At 44.0% G+C, this 18564-nt stretch overlaps 1 long non-coding RNA gene and 1 other non-coding gene across 2 annotated transcripts; one reads left to right on the forward strand and one right to left on the reverse strand.

Moving 5' to 3' along the window:
• Positions 1 to 201: 201 nt before the first annotated feature.
• LOC111773024 (U6 spliceosomal RNA) lies at positions 202 to 308 on the reverse strand. Its single transcript, XR_002807231.1, has one exon. It is a non-coding gene; the product is annotated as a U6 spliceosomal RNA (small nuclear RNA).
• Positions 309 to 13888: 13580 nt separating this feature from the next.
• LOC138923615 (uncharacterized) lies at positions 13889 to 18290 on the forward strand. The gene is made up of 2 exons (XR_011437489.1): positions 13889 to 14226; positions 14710 to 18290. It is a non-coding gene; the product is annotated as an uncharacterized lncRNA (long non-coding RNA).
• Positions 18291 to 18564: the final 274 nt, after the last annotated feature.

Below are 18564 nucleotides of genomic sequence, written 5' to 3' on the forward strand. Positions count from 1 at the left end.
ATCAATTTTGAGTTTATTTTGCTGTGTGGTGAAAAAGAATGGTCAATTTTCAATCTTTTGCATATGGCTGTCCAGTTTTCCCAGCACCATTTGTTGAAGAGACTTTCTTTTCTCCATTGTAGGCCCTCTGCTCCTTTGTTGAAGATTAGCTGTCCATAGATGTGTGGTTTTATCTCTGGGCTTTCAATTCTGTTCCATTGAAAAAATATGGAACGCTTCATGAATTTGTGTGTCATCCTTGCGCAGGGGCCATGCTAATCTTCTCTGTATCGTTCCAATTTTAGTATATGTGCTGCCGAAGCGAGCACTCTATGAGATCTTTTTATACAAACCTCATGGTAACTTCTAAACAAATAATTGAACAGAGACACAAATGATAAGTAAGGAGAAAACTAAGAAAACCAGGATAGAAAACTACCTAACCAAATTGGTAGTCCAAACACACAGGATGAGAAACAAAGGAAATGCAGAGGAACCAGAAAATGAGCAATAGAATGGCAGCATTAGACCCTCATATATCAATAATCACTCTAAATGTAAATGGGCTGAATTCTCCAATCAAAAGACACAGAGCAGCAGGATGGATTAAAAAAATAAGACCCAACAATATGCTGCCTCCAGGAAACACATTTCAGCTCCAAAGACAAACACAGGCTCAGAGTGAAGGGATGGAAGACGACACTCCAAGCTAAGGGTGAACAAAAGAAAGTAGGCATTGCCATACTTATATCAAACAAAGTTGACCTTAAAATAAAACAGGTAAAGAGAGACAAAGAAGGGCATTATATATGATAAAAGGAAAAGTCCACCAAGAAGACAGGACACTTATAAATATCTGTGCACCCAACACAGGAGCACCAAAATACATAAAGCAACTATTAACAAATCTAAAAGGAGATATTAACAACATTACAATAATAGTAGGGGCCCTAACACTGACTTACACCAATGGATAGATCATCCAGACAAAGTCAACAAGGAAATTGTGGAATTAAATGAAAACTAGACCAGATGGACTTAATAGATATATATAGAACACTCCATCCACAAACAGTAGATTACACATTCTGCTGTGTGTAGAGTATGCATGGAACATTCTCAAGGATAGACCATATTGTGGGAAACAAGGCAAGCCTCAACAAATTTAAGAAGTTTGAAATAATACAAAGCATCTTTTCTGACTGTAATGCTATAAAACTAGAAATCAACTGCAAGAAAAAGCTGGGAAAGGGACAAATATGTGGAGACAAAACAACACGATACTGAATGACCAATGGATCATTGAAGAAATTAAAGGAGAAATTGAAAAAATATCTGGAGACAAAGGAAAATGAAAACACACCATACCAACTCATATGGGATGTGGCAAAAGCAGTCCTAGGAGGGAAATTCATTGCAATACAGGCTCACCTTAACAAACAAGAAAAATCCCAAATACACAATCTCAAACTACACCTAACAGAATTAGAAAAAGAAGAACAAAGCCCAAAGTCAGTAGAAGGAGGGAACTAATAATTAGAGCAGAAATAAATGAAATTGAAACAAAAAACAGTAGGAAGGATCAAGGAAACAAAGAGCTGGTTCTTTGATGAGATAAACAAAGTTGACAAACCCTTAGCCAGGCTCACTAAGAAAAAAGGAGAAAAGCCTCAAATAAATAAAATTAGAAATGAAAGAGGAGAAATTATAATGGATACCACAGAAATATAAAAGACTATAAGAGAATACTATGAAAAACTATATGTTAACAAATTGAATGATCTAGAAGAAACGGATAAATTCTTAGATTCACACAACCTTCCAAAATGGAATCAAGAAGAAACAGAGGATCTGAATAGACCAATCACAAGTAAAGAGATTGAAACAGTAATGAAAAACCTCCTAAAAACTAAAAGTCCAGGACCAGATGGCTTCCCTGGGGAATTCTACCAAACACTCAAAGAAGATTTATTACCTGTCCTTCTCAAGCTATTCCAGAAACTTGAGGAAGACAGAATACTTTCTAACACATTCTATAAACCCAATATCATCCTGATACCAAAGCTAAACAAGGAAAACACAAAGAAGGAAAATTACAGGCCAGCATCACTGATGAACATAGATAAAAAGTCCTCAACAAAATATTAGCAAACTGAATACAGCAATATACTAAAAAAAATCATACACCATGATCAAGTGGGATTTATTCCAGGGACACAGGGATGGTCCACCATCTGCAAATCAATGAATGTGATACACCACATTAACAAAACGAGGAACAAAAACCACATGATCATCTCAATAGACACAGAGAAAGCACTTGACAAGATCCAACATCCATTTATGATAAAAACTGAATAAAACGGGTATAGAAGTAAAGTACCTCAACATAATAAAGGTCATATATGACAAACCCATAGCCAACATCATACTCAATCGGGAAAAACCGAAAGCCATCCTTCTGAGAACAGTAACAAGACAAGGTGCTCACTCTCACCACTCTTATTCAACATAGTACTGGAGGTTTTGGCCAGAGAAATTAGGCAAGAAAAAGAAATAAAAGGAATCCAAATAATAGGAATCCAAATGAAGAAGTGAAAGTCTGCTGTTTGCAGACAACATGATTTTATATATAGAAAACTCTAAAAAATCCACTGGAAAACTGAAGAAATAATCAACCATTACAGCAAAGTTGCAGGGTACAAAATCAACTTAGAAAACTCAGTTGCATTTCTATACTCTAATAATGAGCTAACAGAAAGAGAACTCAAGAACATGATCCCATTTATAATAGCAACAAAAAGAATAAAATATCTAGGAATAAAGTTAACAAAGTAAGTGAAACAACTATGCAATGAAAACTATAAGACATTACTGAAAGAAATTGATGATGACATAAAGAAATGGAAAGATATTCCATGAACGTGGACAGGAAGAATAAACATAGTTAAAACGTCCATACTACATAAAGCAATCTACAGACTCAATGCAATCCCAATCAGAATCTCAATGATATTCTTCATGGAAACAGAACAAAGAATCCTAAAATTCAAGTTGGGCAACAAAAGATCACAAAGAGCTAAAGCAATCCTGAGAAAAAAGAACAAAGCTGGAGGCATCACATTCCCTGACTTCAAAACACACTACAAAGCTATAGTGCTCAAAACAGCATGGTACTGGTACAAAAACAGGCAGACAGATCAATGGAACAGAATTGAAAGCCCAGAAATAAAACCACACATCTATAGACAGCTAATCTTTGACAAAGGAACTAAGAACATACAATGGAAATATGAAAGTCTCTTCAATAAATGGTGTTGGGAAAACTGAACAGCCACATGCAAAAGAACCTTATGCTGTACGCAAAAATAAGCTCAAAATGGATCAAAGACTCGAAGGTAAGACCTGAAACCATAAAACTCCTAGAAGAAAATATAGGTAGTACACTCTTTGACGTTGGTCTTAAAAGGGTCTTTTCAAATACCATGTTTACTTGGACAAGGGATACAAAAGAAAAAATAAACAACTGGGATTTCATCAGACTAAAGAGCTTCTACAAGGCCTAGGAAACCAGGATCAAAATGAAAAGACAATCCACCAACTGGGAGAAAAATTTGCAAATCATATTTCCAACAAGGGGTTAATCTCCATAATATATAAAGAACTTACACAACTCAGCAACAACAAAAACACACACAAAAACAATCAAAAATGGGCAGAAGTCATGAACAGACATTTCTCCAAAGATGATATATAGATGGCTAATAGGCATATGAAAAGATGTTCAACATCACTAATCATCAGGGAAACGCAAATCAAAATTACACTGAGCTATCAACTTATACCCATTAGGATGTATTATTATTATTTTTTAAAATTTATTATTATTATTAGTAGTAGTAGTATAATAACCAAGACAAAAAATAACAAATGTTGGAGAGGATGTGGAGAAAAGGGAACCCTCATACACTGTTGGTGGAAATGCAAACTGGTACAGCCACTTTGGAAAACAGTATGGAGATTTCTCAAAAAATTAAAAATAGAAATACCATATAACCCAGCTATACCACTACTGGGTATTTATCTAAAGCACATGAAATCAACTATTCAAAGAGATTTATGCAGCCCTACGTTCATTGCAGCATTTCACAATAGCCAAGATCTGGAAGCAACCCAAGTGCCCATCAGCTAATGATTGGATAAAGAAGATGTGGTATACATATATATACACACACACACACACACACACACACACACAATGGAATACTACTCAGCCACAAAAAAGACAAAATCATCCCATTTGCAACAACATGGATGGACCTTGAGGGTATTATGTTAAGAAAAATAAGCCAGGCAGTGAAAGACAAATGCCATATGATTTCACTCATATGTGGAAGATAAACAAACATATGGACAAAAAGAACTGTTTAGTGGTTACCGGGGGAAAGGGGGTAGGGGGTGAGCACTAAGGGTGAAGGGGAGCACCTATAAGATGACTGACAAACAGTAATGTACAACTGAAATTCATAATGTTGTAAACTATCATAAATGCAATTTAAAAGATAATAATAAATAAATAAAAGTTCAGGACCAGATGGCTTCCCTGGTGAATTCTACCAAACATTCAAAGAAGACTTAATGCCTATCCTTGTCAAACTCTTCCAAAAGATTGAAGAGGAGGGGAGGCTTCCTAACTCCTTCTACGAAGCAAACATTACCCTGATTCCAAAACCAGACAAGGACAACACAAAAAAAGAAAATTACAGGCCAATATCACTGATGAACATTGATGCAAAAAATACTCAACAAAATAGTAGCAAATCAAATACAACAATAAATTGAAAAGATCATACACCATGATCAAGTGGGATTTACTCCAGAGATGCAGAGATGATTCAACATCTGCAAATCAATCAACGTGATACACCACGTTAACAAAGTGAAGAGTAAAAATCACAAGATCATCTCAACAGGTGCGAAGAAAGCATTTGACAAAATGTGTATAGAAGGAAAGTACCTCAACATAATAAAGGCCATATACGACAAACCCACAGCTAAGATCATTCTCAATGGAGAAAAACTGAAAGCCATCCCTCTAAGGGCAGGAACCAGACAAGGATGCCCACTGTCACCACTCTTATTTAACATAGTATTGGAAGTCCTAGCCAGAGCAATCAGGCAAGAAAAAGAAATAAAAAGGATCAAAATTGGAAAGGAAGAAGTGAAACTGTCGCTATTTGCAGATGACATGATTTTATGTATAGAAAACTCTAAAGAATCCACCAGAGCCCAGTACAGGTGTGCATGGGGACTGGGGGCGCACGGGACAGAAGCGCTGGGGAGGTGGAGGACGAGCCCCATCAGGTTACCACCAAAGAACATGATTTTGGTCTAGGGGCTCCAGTTTCTAAAGCTGAAAAATACCAGAACACTCTCCAGCTAGAACAAGAAGTGAGAAATCAAGATAGATTCATCTCTACACTGAAAGTACAGGAAGATCTCAACTACAGTGAGAAAGGACAATCAAGAGACAGCAACACTGAGATGAGTCAGATAGTACAGTTATCTGACAAAGATTTTAAATCAGGGGCCGGCCCGGTGGCACAGCAGTTAAGTTCACACGTTCCGTGTCTCGGCTGCCAGGGGTTCCCTGGTTCGGATCCTGGGTGCGGACATGGCACTGCTTGGCACGCCATGCTGTGGTAGGCGTCCCACATATAAAGTAGAGGAAGATGGGCACGATGTTAGCTCAGGGCCAGGCTTCCTCAGCAAAAAGAGGAGGACTGGCAGTAGTTAGCTCAGGGCTAATCTTCCTCAAAAAAGAAAAAAAGAAGATTTTAAATCAGCCATCATATAAACATTTCAATAAGCAATTTTGAGCATGCTTGAAACAAAAAAATAGAAAGTTTCAGCGAAGAAATAAAAGGTATAAAGAATGACCAGACGTAAATTTTAGAAGCAACCAAGATATTCTTCAATAGGTGAATGGATAAGCAAACTGTGGTACATCCATACAATGGAATATTATTCTTTGATAAAAAGAAATGCACTATCAAGCCACAAAAAGACATGAAAGAACCTTGAAAGCATTTTGCGAGGTGAAAAGAGCCAATCTGAAAAGGTTACATACTCTATGATTCCAAGTATATGACCTCCCGGAAAAGACAAACCATAGAGACATTAGAAAGTTCACAGGTTGCAAGGGATTGGGAGGGAGGGAAGAGTGAATGGAGCACAGGGAATTTTTAGGGCAGTGAAAGATTCTGTATGATACGGTAATTACGGATACACGTCATTATACATTTGTCAAAACTCTAGAATCTACGATCCAAAGAGTGGACTCTAATGTAAACTATGGACTTCAGTTACTACTAATATATCAATATTGGTTCATTAGTTGTAACAAATGTACCACATTAACATAAGATGTAAATAAGAGGGGAAACTGTATGGGGGAGGTGGGAGGGGGTATGTGTACTTCCTGTGCTTCCTGATTGATTTTTCTGTACACCTAAAACAGCTCTAAAAAAATAAAATCTATTAAAAAAAAAAGAATCCACCAAAAAACTTCTAGAAATAATAAATGAATACAGTAAAATTGCAGGATACAAAATCAACATACAAAAATCAGTTGTGTTTCTTCACACTAACAATGAAGCAGCAGAAAGAGAAATTAAGAATACAATCCCATTTACAATTGCAACAAAAAAAATAAAGTACCTAGGAATAAACTTAACAAAAGAGGTGAAAAATCTGTACACAGAAAACTATAAAACCTTGTTGAAATAACTTGAAGAAGACACAAAGAAATGGAAAGATATTCCATGCTCTTGGATTGGGAGAATTAACATAGTTAAAATGTCCATACTTCCTAAAACAATCTACAGATTCAATGCAATCCCTATCAAAGTTCCAACAATAATTTTCACAGAAATAAAAGAAAGAATCCAAAATTTATATGGAACAACAAAAGATCCCAAATAGCCAAAGGAATCCTGAGAAAAGAGAACAAAGCTAGAGGTATCACACTCCCTCATTTCAAAATATACTACAAATGCATGGCAACCACAACAGCATGGTACTGGCACAAAAACAGACACACAGATCAATGGAACAGAATCGAGAGCCCAGAGATAACCCACACATCTATCTATGGACCACTAATTTTCGACAAGGGAGCCAAGAACATACAATGGAAAAAGGAAAATCTCTTCAATAAATGGTGCTGGGAAAACTGGACAACCACAAGCAAAAGAATGAAAGTAGACCATTATCTTACACCTTGCACAAAAATTGACTCAAAAAGGATTAAAGACTTGAATGTAAGACCTGAAACCATGAGACTTCTAGAAGAAAACATAGGCAGTAGGCTCTTTGACATTGGTCTTAGCAGCATATTTTCAAGTACCATGTCTGACTGGGCAAGGGAAATAAGAGAAAAAATAAACAAATGGGACTACATCAAACTAAAAAGCTTCTGCACAGCAAAGGAAACCATCAACAAAACGAAAAGACACACCTGGTGGGACTGCAAACTGGTGCAGCCACTATGGAGGTTCCTCAAAAAATTAAGAATAGAACTATGGTACAATCCAGCTATTTCACTGCTGGGTATTTATCCAAAGAACATGAAAACACGAATGCATAAAGATACACGCACCTCTACGTTCATTACAGACTTATCCACAATAGCCAAGACTTGGAAGCAACTTAGGTGCCCATCAAGGGACGAATGGATAAAGAAGATGTGGTATTTATACACAATGGAATAGTACTCAGCCATAAGAAATGATGAAACCCAGTCATTTGTGACAACATGGATGGACCTTGAGGGTATTATGCTGAGTGAAATAAGTTAGAGGGAGGAAATCAAATACCATATGATCTCACTCATAAAGATAAAAACGACAACAAACAATCACATAGAGACAGAGATTAGAGTGGTGGCTATCAGAAGGGACATGGGGAGGGAGGAGGGTGAAAGGGGTGATTAGGCACACCTAATGTGTGGTGATGGATGGTGATTAGCCTTTGGGTGGTGAACATGATGCAGTCTACACAGGAACTGAAATATAATGATGTACACCTGAAATTTATATAATGCTATAAACCAATGTTACTTTAATAAAATAAATAAATAAATAAAAAAGTACTCAGGCCCTGAGGTCAGGCATACCTGCATTCAAATCCCAGGTGTGCCACCTGTTAGCAGTGTGACGGTGAGCAGGTTGCTTAAGCCCTCAGAGGGTCAGTTTCTTGATCAGGAAAGTGAGCATAATGGCACTTTCCTCATAACATTGTTTAAGGATAAAACGAGAAAAATGTATATGAATCTCTTAACACAGTGCCCAGCAGACGTTAAACTCCAATAAACATTAGCTATTATAATCTTATATTCATTCATTCAGCAAGCTTTTATTGAGAGCCTATTATGTCCCTGCCTCTGTGCTGGGTGAGAGGATGAAAAGATGAGACCATTGTCCTGGTTTTCAAGAAGCAGCAACGCATCTAATTATAATGCAGAACACTACGTGCAGTGGAGATATATGGAGAGGATATTACAAATGAGAGAAGGGGCACCAACCAAGACTGGGGGTGGGGAGTTGGACAAGGTCCCAAAGCCACACCTTAAAGGCTGAGTTGAGGGGGCAAAGGGCATCTAGACAGAGGACCACATGAGCAAAAGCATGGAGACAAGAAGCAGCATAGAGGGCAAGGGGGGATGCACTGCAGGGTAGGGGGTACTAGTACATGAAGTGCCAGGATGGGAGCTGAGGAGAGCTGGTCAGGGACCAGGTCATAGAGCGCCTTGTAGACCAGGCTGAGGAGCTTGGAGGTAGCTTGTGGGCAATGGTGAATACTGGAAGATTTCTTGCAGTGGAATGCCCCGTCCAGATCTGAGTTCTGGATAGTTCATTCACATGCATGTACAGAAAATGGATGTAACTGGGGAAAGAATGGAAGAAAGGAGAACAGATAAGAGGCAATTGCAGTAAACCAGGTAAGAAAGAGGCAGTATGAGTCTGAATTAGGATATTGGACATGAGGATGAAGATGAGGCAGATTTTAAAAATACATTGAGGAGACCAAATTGGCAGGGCAGAATGAGTTATCAGATGTGGAAGTGGTAAGGGACGGAGAGGAGTCCAGGATGACCGGAAGCTCTAGACTTGGGAGCCTGGGCAGAAGGCAGCCACGGAAACAAGGAGAGCCTGCAGTGGATACCACCGTGTACAGCCTTCAAAACGGAACCATTGTTTCCCCTCCTCCAAGAGAAATGGCTCACACCTGGGTCCTCTCTGGCCCACGGGGGTTACTTTGCTCAAGGGTCTGCCCCTTGCCAGGGGCCACCCACATTCATTGATACAGGTTGATACAGGAACACAAAAGCCCCTTTTCTCAACTCAGGAAACCTCTGAAGGGCCATTCCAGCCCCAGAGCTCCCTGAAGAGCAGTTGAGGCCTCTGTGGGCCTGCGTCTCACTTCCATGCCTCGCTGTGCCTAACCCGGCTTCCCCCGCTGGCTTCCAGGTGCTGTTCCCTGGAGCACACCCCAGCAAGTCTCCTGCACACGGATACCGGTCTCAGAGGCTGTTCCTCAGAGGACCAAACCTGAGACAGAGGGGAGGAAATCCAGTTTTGGAGGAGTTAAGTTTGATGTGTCTGTAAGACACGTAGGTAGAGATATCTAGCAGACTGTCGGATAGCTCAGCCTACAGCTCCAGGGAGCTGAGGCCTAGAAATACAAGTCTGGGAGTTATATCAGCACACCAGTGGTACTGGTCTACAATCCCTTGCTTGTACTTTTCAAATCCAAAAAGAGTCTAAAAACTAAAAGTCTTTTAAAATTCATTTGGTAGCAAAACCCAACTTGATCTGAGCCCCCTGTTTTTGGTGAGGAAGATATGCCCTGAGATAACATCCATTGGCAATCTTCCTCTTTTTTTCTTTGCCTTGAGGAAAATTGGTCCTGAGCTAACTTCTGTGCCAGTCTTCCTCTATCTCTTGTCTGTGAGGTACCTCCACAGCATGGCTGATGAGCGGAGTAGGTCCATGCCTGGGATCCAAACCGGCCCAACCCGGGCTGCCAAAGCAGAGCCCACAGAACTTTAACTCGGCCACACGGCCAGCCTCCAACCTGAGCCCTTTTTTGACCCTAAAACCTGACCTGAACAAACATGAGAACTATTGTAGCCCCTTTAAAAATCCTAACTAGTGTGACTATTTCTGTATTTTGCTACAGAAATATTCATGCGTTTGATTACAAGATGCTGTCCCCGACTCTACTGGGACCGGTATATAATTTTCAGTATATGCTCCTTATTACCTTTCCAAAATCTGAAAAATTCTGGATTCTGGAGCCATCTGGCCCTGAGGGTTTCAGATAAGAGATTGCAGACTTATAATTGGGAGCATGAAAGAGGGTAATACCACCTAGAGAGAAATTGTGGAAAGAAAGCAAACAATAGACGGGGAACAGCAGAATTTTAAATGAACCAAAGGAAGCATGACCGACAAAGGAGAGAGACCGGTTCACAGGAGGCGGGTGGCGCAGAGGCCAAGAGAACAGAGAGGTTTAAGAAAGAGGAGGAGAGCCATCCGTGCCCCTGAGCGTAGCAGGGGTCTAAGAGCGAGGACTAATTCTCCTCCAGAGCTGGCAATTGGTGGTTGGTTGATGAGCACAGCGAGCACAGGCCCAGAAGAGTGATGGGGCAGGGCAGAAGCTCAAATGCAGTGGACTGTGGAATGAATGGGAGGGGAGGAGAGAGATGAGATGGCTGCTAGATGGGTAAGGGCACAATATTTTAGCCTGGAGAAAAGCCTCAGGCGTGTGTATAGGGAGGTGGGAAGAGCGAAGAGGAAATCAGAGGTTGAAGACAAAAGAGAAAGGGAGAGAGAAGAACTAACCGGGTAAGATTAGGAGGAGGCAGGAAGAACTCAAGTGCAGTTGGGGCCGAGTTTCCCGTAGAGAAAGGGAGTGTGAGGGTAGGTCTAGAATGAAGGAGGGACTCTTCACCTGCTGAGATTGGAAGAAAAGGAATGAGAAAGGGATTAGCTGTAGAAAAACAGGTAGGTACAAAAGGACAAAGTTGAGGTTGGTCATCTTTGATGACTTCTATTTCTCATTAAAACAGATTAGATCATCTGCTGGGGGTAAAGGGGGTGCAAGATGAGGTATTGGTGGTCCAGTCAGGATACATGTACTGGCATTAATTGACACGGCGGTAGGATTTCTTCCCCCAGCCCTCAGCTTTATGCACAGAGGTGCTAAGTAAGCAAGATACTTATGTAACCATTAAAAGTTGTCACAAAGAATATTTAATGGCAAGGGAAAATACTTAAGATGCGCTGTAGGAGAAACTGTTGGTAGCTTCCTGGAAACTCTTAGAATTCTCTCTGGGCAGACCTCTGCTCCTCAAAGGCTGTCGCTGTCATCATAGGAAAGTCTGCCTGAGGCTTTCCTCTGGCCAGGGAGCATGCTAGGAGTCAGGCTGAGGAACGCCTGTCAGGTCCTAGGGTAATTATTGGTCACTCTCTAAACTTCCCAGCCCCGACCAATTGTTGACAGGAAGCTTACTGACACTTTAGCTTCCTCAGCCGCCTCTGGGGACAATTTTGAGATGTTTTCAATACTGTTTCTAAGAGTTCACCAGCAGAATTCAGCTCCAGTTGCAACACAGTGTTAATTGGGTTGATTACAGAGAATTTTTTAGAAGGCCCCAAATTCTTTGGCATTCCTACCATTAAGTGGTAGGATCTATGTCCCCCCCCCCCTCGTAGGCTTGTGACAGCTTTGACTAAAAGAGTATGGCAGAATTGACACTATATGATTTCTAAGGCTAGACCATAAAAGGCCATCAGCTTCGGTCTGGTTCTCTTGGGGAAAGCATTACCAGGTAAGAAGTCTGACTGCCCTGAGGCTGCTTTGCTGCTAAGCCCAGATGCAGGTGTTCTGGTCGACAGCCCAACTAAGCTCTGGGCTGGCCCAAGAGTGGGCCGTCTGGAACACCCAGCCCAGCAGAGCCTTCAACACCCGCAGCCCTCGTAGATATCTCTCCACTGAGCCCGTCCCGAATTCCTGATGCACAAAATCGTATGCAAAATAAAATGGCGGTTGTTTTATACCACTGAGGAGTAACTTGTTACACAGCATTAGGGACCGGAACATTCCTCTTCCCTGTGTCTCTTCCCCACCTTCCTACTGGTGTTTTCTGGGGTCACCTTCAAAACAATGTGCTCTTGAATCTTTATTTCAGAATTTGTTCCTGGAGAACTCAAATCAAGAAAACTATGTTTGTAACCATGTTACAAAATAATAATTATAATATAACCCCAACCATGAAAAAAACAGTAAGGAAAAGAAGAAATATTTAAAAAAGCTAACCAGGTTAATTTCTAAGTAGGATGATTGAGTTTGATCTTTTGAAAATATTCTTTTTGTATATTTTCCAAAAGTTATAAAGTATGTATTTCTCTTATCAGGAAAACAACTGTTTTATAAAACATGGGAAAATGAGTATATATTATGAAAAGATTTTTCTATGAAAATTAAAATTTAACAATTCTCATAGTCAAAGTAAAATTCGTGTTCTGAAATTTTTATTTCTGGCAGAACTCCTCTTTCCAGCTTAATGCCCTACACATGTGCCTTGGATAGGAGTCTAGTATCACGTGACCCATGCTTGCCAGTCACAGGCAGTTGGACCACGAGGCGCCATATCTGGCTCCCAAGACCCAATCCATAATCCAGTCCAAATCCAGGCTTCTCGCTAGAATTTCACTATGAAATGCAGTGCCTGTAGTGTCATGGCCCTGAAAGTTAGACATTTGGGGTCCAGCAGAGTCAGGCCCAGAGTTGGCCCATGGCGGTGCTAATGCCACATACAAGCTGAAGTTGTATGCAGGAGCGGAAACCACGAGAAGGCGAGGGCGCTCATCCGCCACGTGGAGAAAGGTGGTGAGAAGCTCTCTGCTCTCTGCGTCTCTCTGTGCGGCGCAGGGACAGAGACTGGCGGCCAGCTCCCGGGATGCGCCTGGACTTCTGTGCCGCAGTCCCTAGGATGCCCTCACTCCTCTTCAGAAGCCCGTGTTATTTGACCTTGTTTGAGTGGCTGCTGTTCTGTGTGACCGGGAGACTCTGATCCGAACAAGTCCACTTGCCAAGACCAAAAAGCTAAAATAATACTAATGCTGATATTGATCCCGTCTTCCCTCTGTTGGGAGGCCCAAGAGCAAGACCGCTTCCCTGTTCGCAGACGGCTCCCTCGGCCGCGTCCTCACAGGGCGCGAGCGGCGTGCGCTCACGGGCTCTCACGGGCGCTGCTGCCGCCCACCCCGAGGGCGCCCGTGACCTCGCCCTCCCACGGCCGCACCTCCTGAGCCGTCCGCGGGGCCAGGATTTCCACCTCTGCACGTCCGAGGGACGCGGCACGGCTGGGGCGCCGAGCGCTCGCGGGACCCCCACTCCCGGGCACGTGGGCCGCGTCCGCGTGGGGGCCGAGGCCGCGCTGGGGGGGCAGCGGTCACGGGCGCGGGGGAGGGAAGGCGTCCAGGCCCCAGCGGCGAGCGGGTGGGCGCGGGCGGAGGGGCCGGGCAGCCTGACGCGCGCCCCCTCGTCCTCGGGCTCGGCCGGCACCCGCGCGAGCCCGGAGAGCAGAGCTCGGGGACCACTGAGGCGGCGGGGTGCGCGGGCGTCGCGAGCCGGCCCGGGAACTCGCAGCCCCGGCGCGGGGGCGCCAGCACTTATTCAGAGATGGGCAAAAGGAGGCTCAGAGAGGGTGCGCCATTTGGTGCAGGACGCCCGGCGAGTAAGGGCAGAGCTGAGATTCTGAAGGCGGGCGGTTCCGCCGCAGGCCACTGCCCCTTCAGGCTGCTCCGCTCCACGTTTGAGGTCGCTCTGCCTCCCATCTCTCGCATCCGCGGCGTCGGAGCCAGGGGAGCAGACCTGACGCTACCGGTGGACAGCCCATGTCGTTTGTTTGTCTGTGAACCTCACATTGTGCCATAGGGTGACCAACTGCCTCCTCACTCGCCAGCATGCGAGGCCAGCATGACCGGTTTCTTACACAGGCGCATATTTTCTGAACTCGGCTGCTACCGATTTTGAAATCTGTGAGTCGAGCGAGAGCCATGGTTCTGGGATGTTCGCAGGGCCTCCGCCCCGGTACTGGCCTCGCACACAGCCCCAAACGGGAGAGGACAACCAGGAGGGGAGGCTGATGGACTCCCGGCCGGTAGCAGCCGTTCTGTAAGTAGCTAGAGTAGCTCATCTTCTTCCAGGGTATCTGTGATACTTCCTCATTTGCTAAATTGTTTTGCAAGTAACACAAATAGAATCTCAAAAATATATAACACTAAAAGGTGAAGGTGGAAATTTCTCTCCAAGATTTATAACGAGGAACTAAGTACTGTACATAAAAAATGAGCGCAGCATTTTTACAGAGTGAAATGAGGTCAGTCGCTTGTAGAAGATGTGTCGCTTCATACTTCGGCAGCTCTCCGGGACTTTAAACATGCAGCGCACGGCCGCGAGTTCTCGCCTGTAGACGACTGTGTATCTTTTAATCCAGCCTGAAAGTCAGCCCTGAGAGCAGCGCATTTAACAGGGGACCTCAGTGGCTCGCGAACGTTCAGGAAAAGAAGAGAACCTGCTGACGTGAATGTTCAGGAAGAAGAGAGAATGCAAAAAGAGGCTTTCTGACCTTTTTTTTTTTTTTTTTTTTCCAAACAGTGACAATGAAGGGAAAAGGCAAGCTGGAGGAACGACGCGGGAGGAAAGTCACTAGCCCCTCGGAATATGGTTTCCACACCTTTATGGCCCCAATCTGCTTTAAGACGGAAGAACTTCTGAGGTTCTCTGACAACCGCAGCCAGCCCAAGCCACATAAGTACAACATTTAAGAGCTCCTTTTGGCCCCTGTTGTATCATGGCGCTCACCCTGGAACTGTCAAGACCCTAACAATACTGAGAAGTTTCTGGCAATGGGAAATTCCTGGGAATGAGAAGTTAAGTGTGGAACAGTGGGAAAAGCATGACTTAGCTCTGGAGAGCCTTACTTGAAATCCCACATGCACATCCCAGCTGTGTGGTGATGGGGTGTCACTGACACTCACTGAGCCCGTGTCCCCGTCTCTGAAGGTCACTGGACAGATACTTATTTAGCGCGAGCTCTGTGCCCCTCTGAGCTGTTCTAGGTGCCTGGGATGCAGTGTGGCCTCATGGAGTGTTCTGTCGTGATCTCAGGTTCTGACGGAAGGTTTCCTCGAAGAATTGCTGTGAGAATCTGAGCCCGTGGCAGGGAGTTTCTAGAACACCATAGGAAGGCATAATAGACATACGCTCTTTATCATGAGAAGTTGATACGTTCTTGAGGGTCCTTCCTCGATCCCGCTCGCCGGCCAGTGTCAGAGCAGACAGCATGGCGCTCATGCTTGGAGATGGAGCTCGGATGTCTCCTGCGTCCTGAGGGGCTGCAGCCTGCTCCCAAACCTCTGTGTTAGGGACCTTTAGAAACCTGGCCTTGTCACGAGACCTGGCAAACTCTGTCCAGCTCTCTGAGGTGGGCTGCTCAGAGGTGCATCCCCTGACCCAGGGGATCAGGTACCAAACCCAGGCAGTCCAGGAGTCCAGGTACAAATTACTGGGTTCCAAAAGTTCCTTTGCCCATCTGTTCTTGGGAACTCAGAGTCAGTCAATCAATAATCTACTCCATGCCAGGCACTGGGCTTGGGGCTCGGGAACAGCACAGACAAGGAAGGCCTGACCGTGTCCTCTACAGCCTACCAGCTAGTAGTTTGTGTGGGGGGAAGGGGTGCTGATACACAGGCATTAAAGGAGCCAGTTAGGTACACAGACGCTGAGTCAGACTGCTTGGGTTCAAATGCCTCCATTTCAATCAGGATAACCCTGACTGAACTGTCGTGAAGACTAAATGAACTAGTATCTATACAGATCACTTAGAACCGTGCCTGGTGTGTGGCAAACACTGTGTAAGTGATCACAGCAGTTCTGAGTCACACCAAAGGGGAGGTGAGTGTAGTCCAAGAGATTAGGGGGTGGTCTCTGAGGGAGCACCATTTAAGCTGTGACCTGAAGGATGAGTAATAGAGGGAGAGTTGGGTGGCTTCTGGTCCAGATAGCAGGACTGTCAAGCGGTGGCATGAAGGGGAAACAGCAGCGCCATTTTGATTGCTGTTGTTTTGTAGAAACGATGTTGTAAATTGACTACCTTTTCTGTACCAGACACTGTGCTGGACTTGGAAATACAGGGATGGCCATCTCCCCATTCCTCCCTCAAGCAGTTTACTACCAGTAAGAGAAGAATGACAGGTAAGGAGGCAAGAGCAATTGAGTGACCTAGGAACCAACAGAGCAGCAGGAACTGAAGGCTGTAGGGGCACGAGGAAGGAGCAGTTAATTACTTGGCATACGATTTAATCACGGCTTCACAGAGGAGGTGATGGTGATAGAGGAGGTGGGGTCACCACGTAGGGAAGACCGGAAAGGATGCTCCATTGCAGGCCAAGGGGTTAATGTAGGGAAAGGTTCAGAGGCATGTCGGAGCGTGGCACATTTGAGGATTAGTGAGGAGTTTCAGGTGACTGGAGCGCCTGGTTCCAGCAGCGGCGAGGAGGGGAGTGGGAGAGATGCGGCTGGAGTGTGAGGCAGGCTTGGGTAGAGAGCCTTGGAAGCCTAGAGTTTAGACAGAGCACTCTGGCAGCAGCGTGGAAAGATGAATGGACGGCCAGTGAGACAGGAAGCAGAGACAGGAATTGGGAGACGGTTGTCAAAGCCCAAGCAAGACAACGTGAGGCACTGAACCATGACGGGGAGAGCAGAGTGAAGAAGGGCAAATCAAACCAGAGGGATACCCTACAGGGCTTAGTAACTGGGTGGACTGAGGGACGGCCCTAGGTCCTGATGCAGTGGCTCAGTGAATGGTGGCTTATTCCACAGTGCAGAGCAGGGTCTCAGTGACTGTTGGATGGGCTGGACCAGCACAAACCAGAGAGAACATATACCTTCCAAAGGCCATAGCTGTGCTCAGCTTCTGAATTTTTACTGAACTAATTCAGTAATCGTTACTGAATTAGTTATCTATTACTACATAACAAATTACCCCAAAACTTACTGTCTTAAAACAAAAAATATGCATTTTCTTAAAATATATATATTTTGTGGGCAAGAAGTCCAGGTATGGTCTAGCTGGGTCTTCTGGCCCAGGGTCTCTCATAAGACAACAATCAAGGTGTCAGCTGTGTCTGTGATCTCATCTTAAGGCTCAATCAGAGGACACACTTCTGAACTCAGGACTTGGCTGCTGGCAGGCCTCGGGTCCTTCTTGGCTTTGGCTGGAGGCATCAGTTCCTTGCCACATGGATCTCTCCTTATGGCAGCTCACAAAATGGCAGCCAGCTTCCCTCCAGAGCAAGCGAAGAAAGAGAGAGAGAACAAGATGGAAGTCAGTCTTTTTGTAACCTAATCTCAGAAGAGACATCCTATCATTGTTGCTGTATTCTCTTCATTGGAAGTGAGCCACCGAGTCCAGCCCACACTGAAGGGGAGGAGCTTTCACAGGGGCATGCGTACCGGGAGGTGGGGATCATTGAGGACCATCTTAGAGGCTGCACTGTGATGTTTGTCTTGTGGGAAAACTACCCAGTATTGCTAGTGCCTGATTTTTCAAGAAAAGTCGCAAAGTCAGAATTTTACATGAAATCTTCCAATCTTTAAACACCGACCATTAATCTAATTTTCTTTTTCTTTTGTTCGGGATGGGGGTGAGGAAGATTAGCCCTGACCTAACATCTGTGGCCAGTCTTTCTCCTTTTTTTGCTTCAGGAAGACCAGCCTTGAGCTAACATCTGTGCCAGTCTTCCTCCATTTTGTATGCTGGGTGCCCCCACGGCATGGCTGATGAGTGGAATAGGTCCGTGCCTGGAATCTGAACCTGTGAACCCAGGCTGCCAAAGCGGATTGCAGGGAACTTTAACCACTCAGCCAGGGGCCAGCCCCCCAAGAGTATTGTTAAATGCTATTGGTCAAGTAAAACCTATCTCTCGAGCATGACCCGTGGGACACCATATGAAACCTCCGTTATAGAGACCACGGTAGAAGGAACAGGATTGGAAGGGAGGGGAGGAGAGGGTTCCCTCATCCCTTTATTTGGAAAACCGAGTCATTGTTAAAATGGTGGGAGCTGAGAAGTACAAATGCCAATCATTTGATCCCAATAACTGTATTCACATAAATTATACAGTCATATTGGTAAAAATGACTTGTTTTCATTGAAGGCAAGTCTTTGATCCCTGATCTGACAGCTGCATATCTCTATAAAATGAGACACTTTGACATCCACAGTTCTGATCTCAATTGGACAGGTGGTTTCCTGCACACTAATGGAACAGAAAGACAATTGAACATTATTAGATAGGAGAGAATGTTCTCACACACAGGAAAACAGCTTCTTCCTTTGAAAAAACATGATAAAGAACAGAAAATGACTGACAGAATCAGAGCTTCCAAATGTCAGAAGAGCTGTTCCAGCTACACTCTGGCCTCCATTTTAGAGAAGATTAGGATAGT

The sequence above is a fragment of the Equus caballus genome, chromosome 3 (assembly GCF_041296265.1).
Source record: "Equus caballus isolate H_3958 breed thoroughbred chromosome 3, TB-T2T, whole genome shotgun sequence".
NCBI classification, from domain to species: Eukaryota; Metazoa; Chordata; class Mammalia; order Perissodactyla; family Equidae; genus Equus; species Equus caballus.